This window comes from Gobio gobio, assembly GCF_949357685.1.
Source record: "Gobio gobio genome assembly, chromosome: 1".
In the NCBI taxonomy this organism is placed as follows: domain Eukaryota; kingdom Metazoa; phylum Chordata; class Actinopteri; order Cypriniformes; family Gobionidae; genus Gobio; species Gobio gobio.
Genome location: NC_137097.1, coordinates 73,452,159 through 73,466,126, shown reverse-complemented (window position 1 = coordinate 73,466,126; position 13,968 = coordinate 73,452,159). Strand labels below are relative to the sequence as shown.

The following is a 13,968-nucleotide window of genomic DNA, read 5'->3' as shown; positions in this document are numbered from 1 at the left end:
AACTTTAGTTAGTGTATAATGTTGCTGTTAGAGCATAAATAATACCTGTAAAATTATAAAGCTCAAAGTTCAATGCCAAGCCAGATATTTTATTTAACAGAAGTTCCCTTTCAAAGCCTACAGCGAACGGCCGGTTTGGACTACAATCATCGAGCCGTTTTGAGGACAGTGAAAACAGCGGTAGCCTATACAGATAAGTAAATTGTGTGGAAAATACAGGTTTTTTTTACACGCGAAACATGAACACATGTTATATTGCACACTGTAAAAACAATCAAAGCTTCAAAAACACAGGAAAAATGGGACCTTTAAATTGATTTATTATTATTATTATTATTATTATTGTTGTTATTATCAGGGTGCGATTTGTGAAACAAACAAACAGAAGGGGGATGCTTTTTAAAAGTTTTTTTTCCCTTTAAAAATAAATCACACAGTGGATATTTATTGGCAGCTATAAAATGAATATTACCATAAATAAAGTTACAATAAAGTTACAATAAATATTCTGATTTAACTTTCAGCTTTTAAGTATTAAATAGATTAGCTTCGATATTTGACCACTATTTACAATGACACTAATAATTCTTAATTTCTGATAGGAATGTAAAATCAATCTGTAGTAATTCATATTTTGAATAGGCCTACAATAACGAGACACAAACCTGTACATATTAAATCGCGTTTCCTCACATTTATTTTTGATCACAGTGCTTCAGTACACAAGGCTACAAACTTTTAGTTCACATTTGGAGAAATATTTTTTTACACGTTTACCTCATATTTCTTTAGATATAATAGAACCATAATTTCTTAATGACTCGCAGAAAGACGATCCTCTGCCGATCCATTAGTCAATATTGCGTGATAATAATTTAGGCTACCTTACGATGTCGGCAAATTTCAGCGTTTTGTCTCATTCACTGATCTAGCCAATAAATTATCAGTGGTCTCATTATATTTATCCGTCCGTTATTATATATAATATCTGCATAAGGTCACAATAGTGTGAGCATTATTATTGTTATTTATAATAATATAAATCATACCCAAAGTACCCCCCCCCCACACAAAAGTGAAACTCCGCCTATTGTTCTTGAAATAAAAGCTTAGATTTTATCCACTTTTTATTAGCTTGTTATTTAGCCTATTTTGTATGCATGTTTTTTATATATATAGCCTATTAATGCAACTGACAAGTTAGGAATATTGCAAGACCAATTTCTTCACATTAAAAAGAAGCTGCAGCTGGTTTACTTATGGGTTCATTTTGAGGTCTGGTAAAAATATGACAACAATATGTATTTTAAGGCTTGTTTGAACTATTATTCATTAAAAGACAGCCATTTCTGTTTTGCAAACATCAAATAATAACGAAAGTATGGAATTAAAGTTTATGGTCCGGAAATATAAACTCTGATGTTGCGGCAGCCGTGATCAAAATGAGTAAATGACCTTTGAAAGTAATGCTTTAAATAAAGATTCTATTACAATAGTATTCTAGGTGATGTAGTTCATTGTATCATTCATTCAAGAGATTCGTTCAAAAACTCAGGATGAACTAGTCTTCATTCATAAAATATATTTTTTTATGTAGCCTATAGCCAATAAATTAATTCATTTAAATTAACACATATTTTATTAGACTAATTTATAGTACAACCTCAAGTAGTATCAATGTTATTTTGTTTAGTTGTATTAATGTTTTGTTTTCAGAATCGTGGGAGAACCTTGAAAAAAATCCATATTATCCAGAAACATTTTTTTTTTATTAAAAAAAAAACAATTTATAATATATCTGGCATCTAGCCTATACTATTATTAGCACTGTTTCTAATATTAAAATATACAATCTTACAAACTTGGATAAAGTCTGTATTCATTACCAAGGATTTGGGATTGTATACGAGATGAGAACATGAGAGACAGTGAAAATGCATGTTAGATCCAGTGTTGAGTTTACATGACCTCTCTCTGCAGAAGATATTCATATATCAGAGTTCGTTTTAATATCCAAAAACATCAAAATCTTATATTAACTCACTGTTTTACTAGCCCACGAGTCAGCGGAGTCAGCAGAGGGAATATCAGAAGGAGACGAAATCATGATAAAAATAACAAAATATAACAAAATAAATAACAAATAACAATATGACAATGTTAACTGTATGAAAATAACAATGTGCTTATTGAATAATCTCAATGTGTTACTACCATGAAGAGTCAATGAACAATTAATGACAACATGGTCCCATGACTTTAAAATTAAAACTCTTTACCTTCTAACTTTTAACTCTTACTTCTAAAACAATAACAGACCATATCATTTTTTTAAAGAGCAGACGATTAGGCTACATAAAAATGTATATAGCCTACATATAAATAAAATAATATGGGAAAATGCAAATACATTAATTAACAGTAGCCTACTACTGTACAGTTAAAATAGGTGAGTCTGGTGTTTGAAACAGCTCCTTCTGTCATGGAATACAGAGAAAGTCATGATAGTTTTATCAGTTCATCACTCAGAAACACTTAGAATAGCTACAACATCTTTAAAGGCTTATTCAGGGAAGTACAGCAGGATGCTAGCCTGACATCGTCATACTCAATTCTAGTCAGAATTTGAGCTGCTCCGTTGGGCTGTGATTATGGGGCGTGTTTCAACCGAACCAGGAAAGACCTCAATTGGATAGACATACAACCAATCAGGGGTGCGTTTCCCGAAAGCATCGTTGGCCAACTATGGTCGCAAGTTCCGTCGTTATCAGCATAGTTCAACGATTTGGTGTTTCCCGAAACCATCGTTCCAACGAACGTTCGCAAATTGCATCGCAAACTTGTGTGGTTGGAACGACAGCTCTTGACCTGTGGTTAGAAGTATAGTTCCTTGTTAGTTTGTCGTGTCGACGTCATTGATTTCGCAGCAGCTGGGATGTGTTCTATTCAGAGCTTTCGAAGGTTTTTAATTTGGATGACTTAAAGTCGAGGTGCCTAGGTTTTACACAATTTGCTTTCTTCATTACAAATTATTTGAAACGATATAATAGCGTGACGATCGCAATTATTCTCCCTTCGAAGTGCCCTCCGAAAGGATTATTTATGCTGGTTGGGGCGCAGTCTTGGTTTCGTTTGTGCGAAGAAACGAGTGTGCAAGTGAGTAGCTTTGTTAAATTCCCAAAGACAAATTGTCATATAACAATATTTTACAAAAAGGGGTTTACCCTTAAATATTAAATTGTATCTGTACTGTAGCATTACACACGCAACACATGCAGTGCTTAGCGCTAAGGAAACGTAGGCAGATTCAGATTTATTTTATTCTGACATTTAAACATTTAACAAATGATGACATAAATCAACATAAAGTCTGAAAAGGAATAGGCAGAAGCATTTATTTTTTGGGTGATTTCTGCCCAGGATTTTTTTTTTAATCAGCATTTGTTACACAATTTTTCAGCTTTGAAAATAGCTGTTTTTTTTATTCTCCACCTCCTCCAAAAGAACTGTAACTTCATTTTTTGAAAATTGTGGTTTTCGCGTCATTTTCATATAGGTCATATGAACACATAGCTGTATGGCAAGGGGACTTAAATAGGTAGACTAATGATCTTAAGCAAAATATGCAACAGGTGTACACAATAGTATAACAATCACAGTGATCATTGATCAACAGTAAAACCCATCATTTATTTTCATTTTAATTGTGCTGATCTATCAATATTCAATAAGAAATTAATAAATATGAAATTGTGAAATTAATAGTTATAGATTTTTGGGATCAGAGAAGACAACATTGTGTTTAGCCTATATATATATGTTTATATTTTATTGTTCAAAGAATGAATGTTGAGTTGTTAACGTAATTACTCCACATCGTCACTAAGAAAGCGCAGTCGAAAAGAGAAAAGAACCAAATTTACAGCAGGTGGCGATGTGCTCATAGCACCAGTCCGCCATTAGATCTAAGAAGAAGAAGAAGAACGTCATAACGACAGCTTCAACCAATGTGGTTCAAACCATGGTTTTGCGACACAGGTACCATGGTTTCGGGAAACAGTAGTGACTAGCTAGTTGATTTCTTTAAAGATGCATCGTACTATGGTAGTTAAACCAGCGAGTTGCATCGTTGTACGGAAACGCACCCCTGAGCAACGGAGCGATGCATGACGTTAGTTGTCAAATGTCAACAGAACTCAACTGCACTGTGTTGCCAAGTCTGCTGTCATGTCCATGTTTAATAAAAAAAAAAATCACGAAACTAAATGAAAATGTTTAGTGAAATTAGGAAATATTTAAGAGATTGTTAATTTATTTGAAACATGTGTGCATATATTTTGTTCTCAACTCTGACGCTTTCGCCGTGTTTTGCCTGTTTTCAAAAGCACTCGCCACACATCCAATTTCTCAAGCAAAAAAAAAAAAAACGATGTTGGCCCGAGACTCATTCGTTCTTTTCAAACTCCCCGACAGTACGGCGCTGATGAGCGCCACTGAACGCGCGCTGCTGGCCATAGATATGTACAAGTAGATGCCTCATTAGCGACTGTTTCTATACGTTTTCGAACTGTCAAAGCCGGTCGTGAACGCGCTTTGTGAACATTCAAATTTTGCCTGTGCGTCTCCAACCATAGTTATACGCATGCATGTATGATTATCTATATCTGAAATACACTGAAGCAGAGGATTTTATAGGATTTAGTTTATCATTAATGGTAAATAATTCTGCATTTGCTAAAAAAAATTGGTTAAAGATCTTAACATTATCTTAACATCATTAATATTATTGATCATCAGAGAACCCTACGGCTTTAATGAAAGCAGGAAACTCATTATAAACAAGTTAATTGGAAATAAATCATAAACTGTAAACCAATCAACCATCAAAATAAATAAATTATAAAATTAGTGATAAATTAGCTTTTGTGTTTAATAAACATCAATATAGACTATTTATTCAAACCAAGTTTTAAGTAGGCCTAATCATTAGGTATTATTTGAAAGCTTAAATTCTCAAAAATCGTCCTGTTTTGCAATCGTTGTATAAAAAAGCTTTATAAAATGATCAACCTCACATAGGCCTAACTGAATTTAAACAATTTTTAGGAACAGGGAAAATGATAAATTATACATTTATTTAAAATATGATTAGGCTATATATAATATTCTAGATACACTATTTGAATGCACAGCTTATCAATCAAACAGTTAACATTAATAACACTGTGTTTATGTGTAAGCTGTGTAAAAATAGGGGTTTTTCTTTTGCATTTGTCTGAATTCGGCAGCAGACTCCCTGAATGCAAAAGCAGAAATATGTCGGTTTCTCTTCTTTAACTACTCTTTAATTTAGTTTATTTAAGCACTTTCAAAGACCAATGTTTGTTTTCACATACTTTCCAGTCCTTGGAAAATTCAAGAATTCAAGAACCGTGAAGCCTGTTACTAACTAACAAATGTTACATGTTTTTGTGTAGAACCAAACATTATAATTGCTAAACTAGCACAATACATGAAGAACGTGTTAGCTAACATGACATTAAAAAGTAACTGTAGTTGAAAACTTTTAATATTTACCCAGCTCCTGATCTGCATCTGATACTGATTATGCCTCGTTTGTTGTTATTTTTGTAATGCATTCATCTGTTTTATTGCTTGAAAAAGTTGTATTGTTTAAGCACTCTATTTGTTTCTGATGGACCATGTGGTGGGAGGCTTTGGATGAAGAATAATATCCTTCCCAACTAATCTTGTCGTTTTTGACTGAACATAAATCATTAAGTGATCTTAAGAATACAATTATTCACAACATAGGCAAGGTTTCAGTTAAGAATTAGTTTAATACCATTCTAATCAAAATATCAATCAACCTACCTACCTTTATCAACCTTAAACACTGGTCTATGAATAAGGCTTTATTGTGGTAGGCCTACATGCAAAAAATATTCAGCTTACTTCACTGAAATGCACTGTAGGCTACTTTCACCAAATTCAGTTCACACATCACACTCTCCTGCAGGTTATACTACAATACTTAGTTTGGCAAGTAATAGCACATAAAAATAATACAAGTAATAGCACATAGCTATAGGCCTATTCTTTACACAAATTATGTTGGTACCCAGCTAATATACAGTAGTTGCAACCATAGCTTTTGAATAATAATAAAGAAGTTTTGCGAGGGAACGCAAAAGTTTTGTGGGGGAAATTCCTCTCATCCTAAATATTTTCCGGCTTTATTTAGGTTTAAGTAAACTTTCGACCGACCGCCTTCCCTGTTCAATTTATGGAAAAATTGTTGAAAGTTCCCTTGCAGATCGAAAGACTAACGCGACCGGGTCTGCTCATCATGATGTCACGTACGCATCTTGAGTTTCACTTTCAACACTTTTCCATGGAAGGCAGTCGATCGAACGTTTACTTAACAAAGTTTTAAATATGGATATTTTTCTTACACAAACGCATCGATTCACTTAAGAAGGCCTTTATTAACACCCCAGAGCCACGTGGAGCAGTTATATGACGGACAGATGCACTTTTTATGGACTTCAAAACAGAGCAACTATGAATCAAATTCTAATGCTTGGATTAGCCTGGACTTTTGTAATATAACTCAGATTGTAATCGTCTGAAAGAAGAATGTCATATACACCTGACTTGGGGGTGAGTAAATTATGGGCTAATTTTCATTTTTGGGTGAACTATCCCTTTAAGCTCACAAGATGTTTTTTGGGGAAAATTCTTGTTTATTTTAAACAACATTTTTAAATAATACTTTTATAAAGATTAACTTGAAGTGACAGCCATGAGTTAATATTTAAAGTCTGTTTATGAAGTGTTTACATAGACGTTCAATGTGAGCGAGCCTAAAGGGAGCACACTGAGCTTAATTGTAACAGCAAACCTTTTTTTAATTAATAAATATTATTACATTTAATTTAAAAGGACTATTTTGCTAAATAAATAATCTAGGTCATGTATTAAGTTCATACATATTTTAATATGAACAGCTATTACTGAAAATATCTATGAAATTATACTTTTTCTTATTGATATCACTCTGAAGCTGTGATTTTCACAGTAGTGACCCTTTAAACTCACCGCACAATCATGAGTTCTTTAAAAAATACAGCAGTGTAAAACCACAGAACATCAATAAACTGTACATTTATAATATAATGGATTTAAAAGTACAAGCCAGTAATGCCTGTGAAGTAATATATTAGTGTAGCACAATCTTATACAGCTAGTAAGCTAACAATGTTCTGTAGTACCTGCGCTATGCTGCTAAAACTATCTTTTTGATCTAACTGTAATTATTTCCCATGTCCAGGTTCCAGGTTATAATATGCAAAAGTCAAAACATTAATCTCTCAATTTTGCAGTTGGAAGTTATACTTATCGAAAATAAAGGCTTAAACATATAAAAACTGCACATTTAAGGGTCTCCTTTTCTGGTGAAAGTTTTCAGACAGCTTTCAAAATGGCCACCACATAGTGTGAACACATGAATACCCATATCTCAGTGTGCAATGGTCTGATTAGCTTGAAATTACAGGAGGTATATAGTAACAAACACATCAATTGGTAAAGACATCAAGTAGGATGATAAATATTTTTTTTTCTTTTATATAATCTGAGCTCAAAGATAGTAGTGTGCTTAAAGGGTTAGTTCACCCAAAAATGAAAATTCTGTCATTAATTACTCACCCTCATGTCGTTCGACACCCGTAAGACCTCCGTTCATCTTCGGAACACAAATGAAGATATTTTAGTTGAAAGCTGATGGCTGAGAAAGGCTTCAGATAGGCCTCCATTGGCATTCAGTACATTTACACTCCCAAGACCCATAAAAGGCACTTAAAACGTCGTTACAAAGTCCATCTCACCACAGTGGCTCTAAAATAATTTTACGATGCGACGACAATAGTTTTTGTGCGCAAAAAAAAATCAAAATAACGCCTTTATCCAACTTGTTCTTGTCTTCCGTGTAGACCTTCACAACGCATGCACGAATATTACGCAGATCCTGCGTTCGGACACATGAACCAGAAGCGATTTGTTTACAAGCAGAGAAAGACGCGTGTATCTAAGCTGTTGAATTCTACATTGATCGTGCTTTAGGTCTCAGCGAAGTGTTCAAAATGGGGCTATTGGCCTTTAAAGTGTGCATTTCATGGATTCCCGAACGCCGGCGCTACGTCATATTCTCGCGCATGCGTCGTGAATGTTGTATAACGCAAATCTGCAGGAACGGGTTGTTGCAGTAATGTGGTCAGTGAATTTTAGCTGATCATCAATCACAACCCCAAGGTTCCTGGCTGTCCTGGACGGAGTTATGGTTGATGATCCTAGCTGAATGAAGAGATTATGATGAAGTGCTGGGTTGGCTGAGACCACAAGCAGTTCTGTCTTTGCAAGGTTGAGTTGCAGGTGATGTTCCTTCATCCAGGCAGAAATATCTGTCAGGCAGGCAGCAATACGAACACCAACTGTAGGATCATCTGGTTGAAATGAGAAGTAGAGTTGAGTGTCGTCGGCATAGCAGTGATAGGAAAAGCCATGTTTCTGAATGACAGATCCTAGTGATGACATGAGATGGAGAAGAGAAGTGGTCCAAGCACTGAGCCCTGGGGAACTCCAGTAGCTAGATGATGTGACTTAGACACTTCACCTCTCCATGACACCCTGAAGGACCTACCTGAGAGGTAAGACTTGAACCACTGGAGAGCAGTTCCTGAGATGCCCATCTTCATGAGAGTTGACAGGAGGATCTGGTGGTTAACTGTGTCAAAAGCAGCAGACAAATCCAGTAAGATAAGTACTGTGGATTTGGAAGCTGCTCCTGCCTGGATAGATTCAAAACATTCCAGTAGAATGGCTTGATTTTCATAGTCAGGTGTTGACAGCGCGGCTACTGAAATTCCATCGCGTCTGAGATGATCGTGGTAGACGTTTCCCTACCATTTCATCCAGAACTGCAGTTCTTTTTAGATCTTGAAAAAAAGATGAAAAGCCCAGAGAAGATCAGAGAAGAAACATCGGACAGGTGCAATGCGGACACAGCTTGCTCCATAATCAAATTTAATTGGTGTGCATAACAATGCACAAAATGTGCATTTGGGTAAATGTCCTGCACTTTCTTCCATATGCTTCTCTCAACACACTATAGCTCCAATGAGCCCCATTGCAATGAGTCTCCCCTTGTCAATTTCACTGTCAGGAGAGCAAACTACACGCAACTGCTCTAATTGGACCTTAGAGATCGACTTGGCATTCGTGTGACCGTCAAAACCTAAAAAAAAAAAATCGCTCTTAAACAGTGTTAACGTGATAAATATAACGGAACACTACTACGAGTTGGCAGTGAGTTGATATGTCCATGGTTTCGTCACACTGTAGACCCACAGACAGAAAAGCTGATTTTTTTTCAGATCACCTATAACGTGGCCCTGCATTACATCAATCATGCAGTCCAGTAATCGTTCTGAATGGTTTTAGAGGTACCCTTAAAAACAGTGGCGTGCTCAAGATGTTCCTGTATGATAGTGTCAAGGGAAGTAACAAGATCCACAAGACCTCTAAAAACACTGGGATTGTCTGAGGTTTCAGTCTCATCATGCCCTCTGAGGGCTAACTCAAACGCCCCCCCCAAAAAAATGCAGTCAATTATCTTTGATAGAATGTGCCTATCCACTTCCTTATTGTGGTTTCGCAACACTGTAGCTCTCATCTAACTGCGCTGCTATATTACCTTTCATTGCACAGCGAAGATGAGCTTTAATAGCTTTTTTTTAGCTTTTTCAGAGAAGTGCTTTAAATCACACACACCTACGCTACTCTACACGCCATCTCCCCGTCCCCCTGTTAAAGAACGGAAAAGCAAGCACGGGAAACAGAAAACTTTATTCCGTTTAGCACAACCAGACAACCAAGACTTTTTGTTGTACATGACCTGGAAAATGTCCTATTGAACGACCTACCATTGTCCTTTGTTTGTTGTACGATTTTTATATCTGGCTTGTCAGGCCAAGTTGTTTGATAGCTATTTTCTCAGTAAGTTCTGTAACAGAAACTCGACACTATTACACGTGGGATGATCTGTGCCACTCGCCACAGTCTGATGCGTTTGCTTAACTGACACAGAATCATATATGCTTTGCTGACGTGGAATGATACAGCATTGTCCAGAACAGCTTTTTGTCTACATCGGTGGCCGCACAAAAGGTCTTCCGGTCACGAAGCCCAGACTATCTAGGTGGATAGTAGATGCTATAGCTCTCTACTCTTCCTTGGGCCTTCAATGCCCCTTGGGTGTGAAAGCACATTCCACGAGAGGTATGGCCTCCTCGTGGCCGTGGTCCTCTGCCGTTTCCATTGATGACATTTGTGCGGTGGTCGGCTAGGCCTCACCGTCCACATTTGTTCGATTTTATAATCTGGAGGTCCCTGCATGAACCTCCAAGATTATGGAGGTTCATGAACCTACCGCACTCACAGGTTTTTTTGTTATGACCCCGACTTAGTCTGGGAGTAACTACGATTTGCCCTATATATATATATATATATATATATATATATATATATATATATATATATATATATATATATATATATATATATATATATATATATATATAATTTATGTCATAAACTAGGCCCCTTCGAGGCCCTAGTAATGGGTTTTGGTGGATTACCTTAACCCTCGATGGTACGCAATATGATTTCAATGAGGAAAAAATTATTTGTTGTGTTTTTCCTGCTTAAAATAGGACACTTTTACAATAGCAATTGTTGTTGTTTTTTAAAGTTTGTTGCCTCATACCATAATGGACAAATTGAAACATTTTACATTTTCATGTAGAAAAATAAATATATTTATTGAAAACATAAATTTCTTTAACCAGACACCTGAACAAACGTCTCAGGTTACTTGGGTAACCTATGTTCTCTGAGTAGGGAACGAGACGCTGCGTCACTTTAATGACGTAATGGGACGCCCTCTGGGTGTGCCGATTGTCTGAAGCCCTTATAGAATCACGCCAATTGATTGGCTGATGGCGCGCACGTCGCCCCACTTGACGTAGTCACCTATATTAGCGTGCGCGCGCCATCTGCTCCTCAGATTTCTCTGCCGAAAAGGAAGGCCTGTCGGCAGCGCAAGGAGCTTGGCAACGTACGCAGCGTCTCGTTCCCTACTCAGAGAACATAGGTTACGCAAGTAACCTGAGACGTTCTCTTTCATAGGTTCACTCGACGCTGCGTCACTTTAATGACGTAATGGGAACGATATACAAAACACGCCAAGCTAAAGCGCTGCCGTATCTGGCTCAAAGAACACCAGATAACCTGCATGACTAGGTTAAGCAGACAGGACATGCGAACCCGGAGCCATGTCGAGATCCAAACTATAGAATCTCACAAAAGTGTGCGGAGAGGATCAACCTGCCGCCACACAAATATCCTCCAAAAGAGCCCCTCTAAAAAGTGCTTGAGAGGAAGCCACACCTCTGGTAGAATGCGCTCTAATATCAAGAGGTGAAGGTAAACCACGCACCTCATAAGCTAAGGAAATAGCCTCTGTCACCCAATGGGAAACCCTTTGCTTCGAAGCGGCAAGCCCCCGCGGGCAGCATCGAAGCACACCAACAGCTGGTTAGATTTCCTCCACCCGTCGGAACGGTCAACATAACACTTCAACGCTCGAACTGGGCAGAGCAAATGCAAAAAGTTTCTCGTCTTCCTCCGAGTCAAAAGGAGGGGGGGTGAAAGGAGTGAAGAATGATAACCTGAGAGCAAAATTATTTTTCATTAACAAAACTTTGGGCACATAACCCGGCCTAGGTCTTAAAGTAACCTTGACTAGGCCAGGAGCAAAATCCATACAGGACCCGTTAACAAAGAGGGCCTGTAGATCGCCCACTCATTTCCAAGAGGACAGAGCTAACAAAAGAGTAACCTTGAGAGTCAGAATTCGCTCAGGAGCTGACTCCAAGGGCTCAAATGGAGCCAATGTTAGCCCTTCAAGGACCACGGAGAGGTCCCAAGAGAAAATACATGGGGAGCGTGCTGGTCTCAGGCGCCTAACCCCTCGCATGAAAGATGAAACCAGTCTATGTTTGCCTAGCGGGACTTCGCCCGACTCCCTACAGGCCATGACAGCTGCGACATAGACCCGAAGGGTGGTAGCTGCTGCTCCAGCGGCAAACTTTTCTTCCAGGAACTCCAGAACTGGACCCACCAGGCAGTTAACTGGGTCCACCACATGGGAAGAGCACCATGACTCAAAAGACCCTCCACTTGGAGGAATAGAGCAGGAGGCTGACTCCACTCTCTCTCACCCTGCAAAGAACCGCCGGAATCAGATGATGGGCGGGAACGCATAGGGTTTCAGTTTGGGCCGTGGATGCACGAACACATCTATCCCCAATGAGGCTGGGGAACTCAGAGAGAACCAGAGTAGGCACTGGGACGACTCCTTCGAGGCAAAAAGGTCCACCTCCGCTTTTCCGAACACCTCCCAAATCTGAGATACAGTTTGAGGGTTCAGCATCCATTCTCCCGACCTGAGCTTCTGCCTCGACCAGGTAAACCGCTGCGAGGTTTAAGACTCCGGGTACATGGACTGCTCTCAGGGACAGAAGTTTGTCCTGAGACCACAGGAGGAGACGGCGCACATGCCTGTCCAGGGTGCGCGACCGTGATCCCCCTTGGCGATTCACATGAGACACCACCGCCATGTTGTCCGTCCTGACAATGACATAATGTCCCATGAGGGAGGGGAGAAAGTGCTGAAGGGCCAGGGACACAGCTCTCATCTCTAGGCAGTTTATGTGCCAAGAGAGAGCTTCCCCTTTCCAGACCCTGCATGCCGGTCTGCCCTTGAATACCGCACCCCAGCCGGTTAGAGAGGTGTCCGTCGTGACCATTTGGCGACGGTAAACAGCCCCCATACTGACCCTCTTCCGAAGAAAGATAGGGTCCCACCATACTGATAGGGCACGGAAGCAGCCGCGTGACACCTTCAATAGGCGAAGGGCCGATCCTGTTGACCGAGCCCTTGAGCGTTTCATCCACCAAAGGAAGGGTCTCATGTGGAGCAGTCCCAGGGGAGCACCGGGGAAGCTGCGGCCATGAGATTCAGGAGCCTGCGACATGTACTCACAGAAAACATGATGGCCGAGCCTGAAGCGGGCCAAACATGTTACAATACTGGAAAACCGAGCAGGGGCCAAGCGGGCCTGCATTGGAACGGAATCCAGATGAACTCCTAAGAAGGTGGTCTGCTGATTTGGGGTGAGAACACTCCTGTCGGTGTTCACTCTCAAACCAAGAGACTGAACGTGCTGAAGAACGACATCTCTGTGGTGAGTCACCAACTTCCTGGAGTGGGCCAGAATGAGCCAATCATCCAGGTAATTGAGAATACGGATGCCCTGGAGCCTCAGCGGGGCCAGAGCAGCATCCATACACTTCGTGAATATCCTCGGTGCCAGGGCGAGGCCGAAGGGAAGGACTTTGTATTGCTAAGCCCGCCCCTCGAAGGCAAATCTGAGAAACTTCCCGTGTCGTATGACGACCTGAATATGGAAGTATGCATCTTTCAGGTCTATCGTAACGAACCAGTCCTCCGCATGTATCTGTGACAAAATAGAGTGTTAGCATCTTGAACTTCCCTCTGTAGAGGGCGAAGTTCAGACGACGAAGGTCCAAAATGGGACGCAATCTGCCGTCCTTCTTCGGAACCAGGAAATAGCGGCTGAAGAAGCCACATTTCTCTTCTGCTAATGTAAGCTCCTCTATCGCCCCCTTGAGGAGAAATAAGTTCTTGTTGTAGCACAGAAGCCTCTGAGGCGCTGTTTACTACACTTTGAATGACCCCGTCAAAGCGAGGGGGGGGTTGCGATAAAACTGGGGTGTGTAATCGTACTGAATTGTGCGGAGGACCCAGGATGATATCCCTGGCAG

At 39.4% G+C, this 13,968-nt stretch overlaps 2 protein-coding genes across 2 annotated transcripts in view; one reads left to right on the top strand and one right to left on the bottom strand.

Moving 5' to 3' along the window:
- Positions 1-13,968, top strand: part of LOC307125338 (uncharacterized protein) — a 500,360-nt gene that overhangs the window by 215,134 nt on the left and 271,258 nt on the right. The gene's annotated exons all lie outside the window — the stretch shown is intronic.
- LOC307122960 (uncharacterized protein) overlaps positions 1-13,968 on the bottom strand; it is a gene marked incomplete at both ends in the record, with an annotated part of 765,959 nt that overhangs the window by 493,519 nt on the left and 258,472 nt on the right. The gene's annotated exons all lie outside the window — the stretch shown is intronic.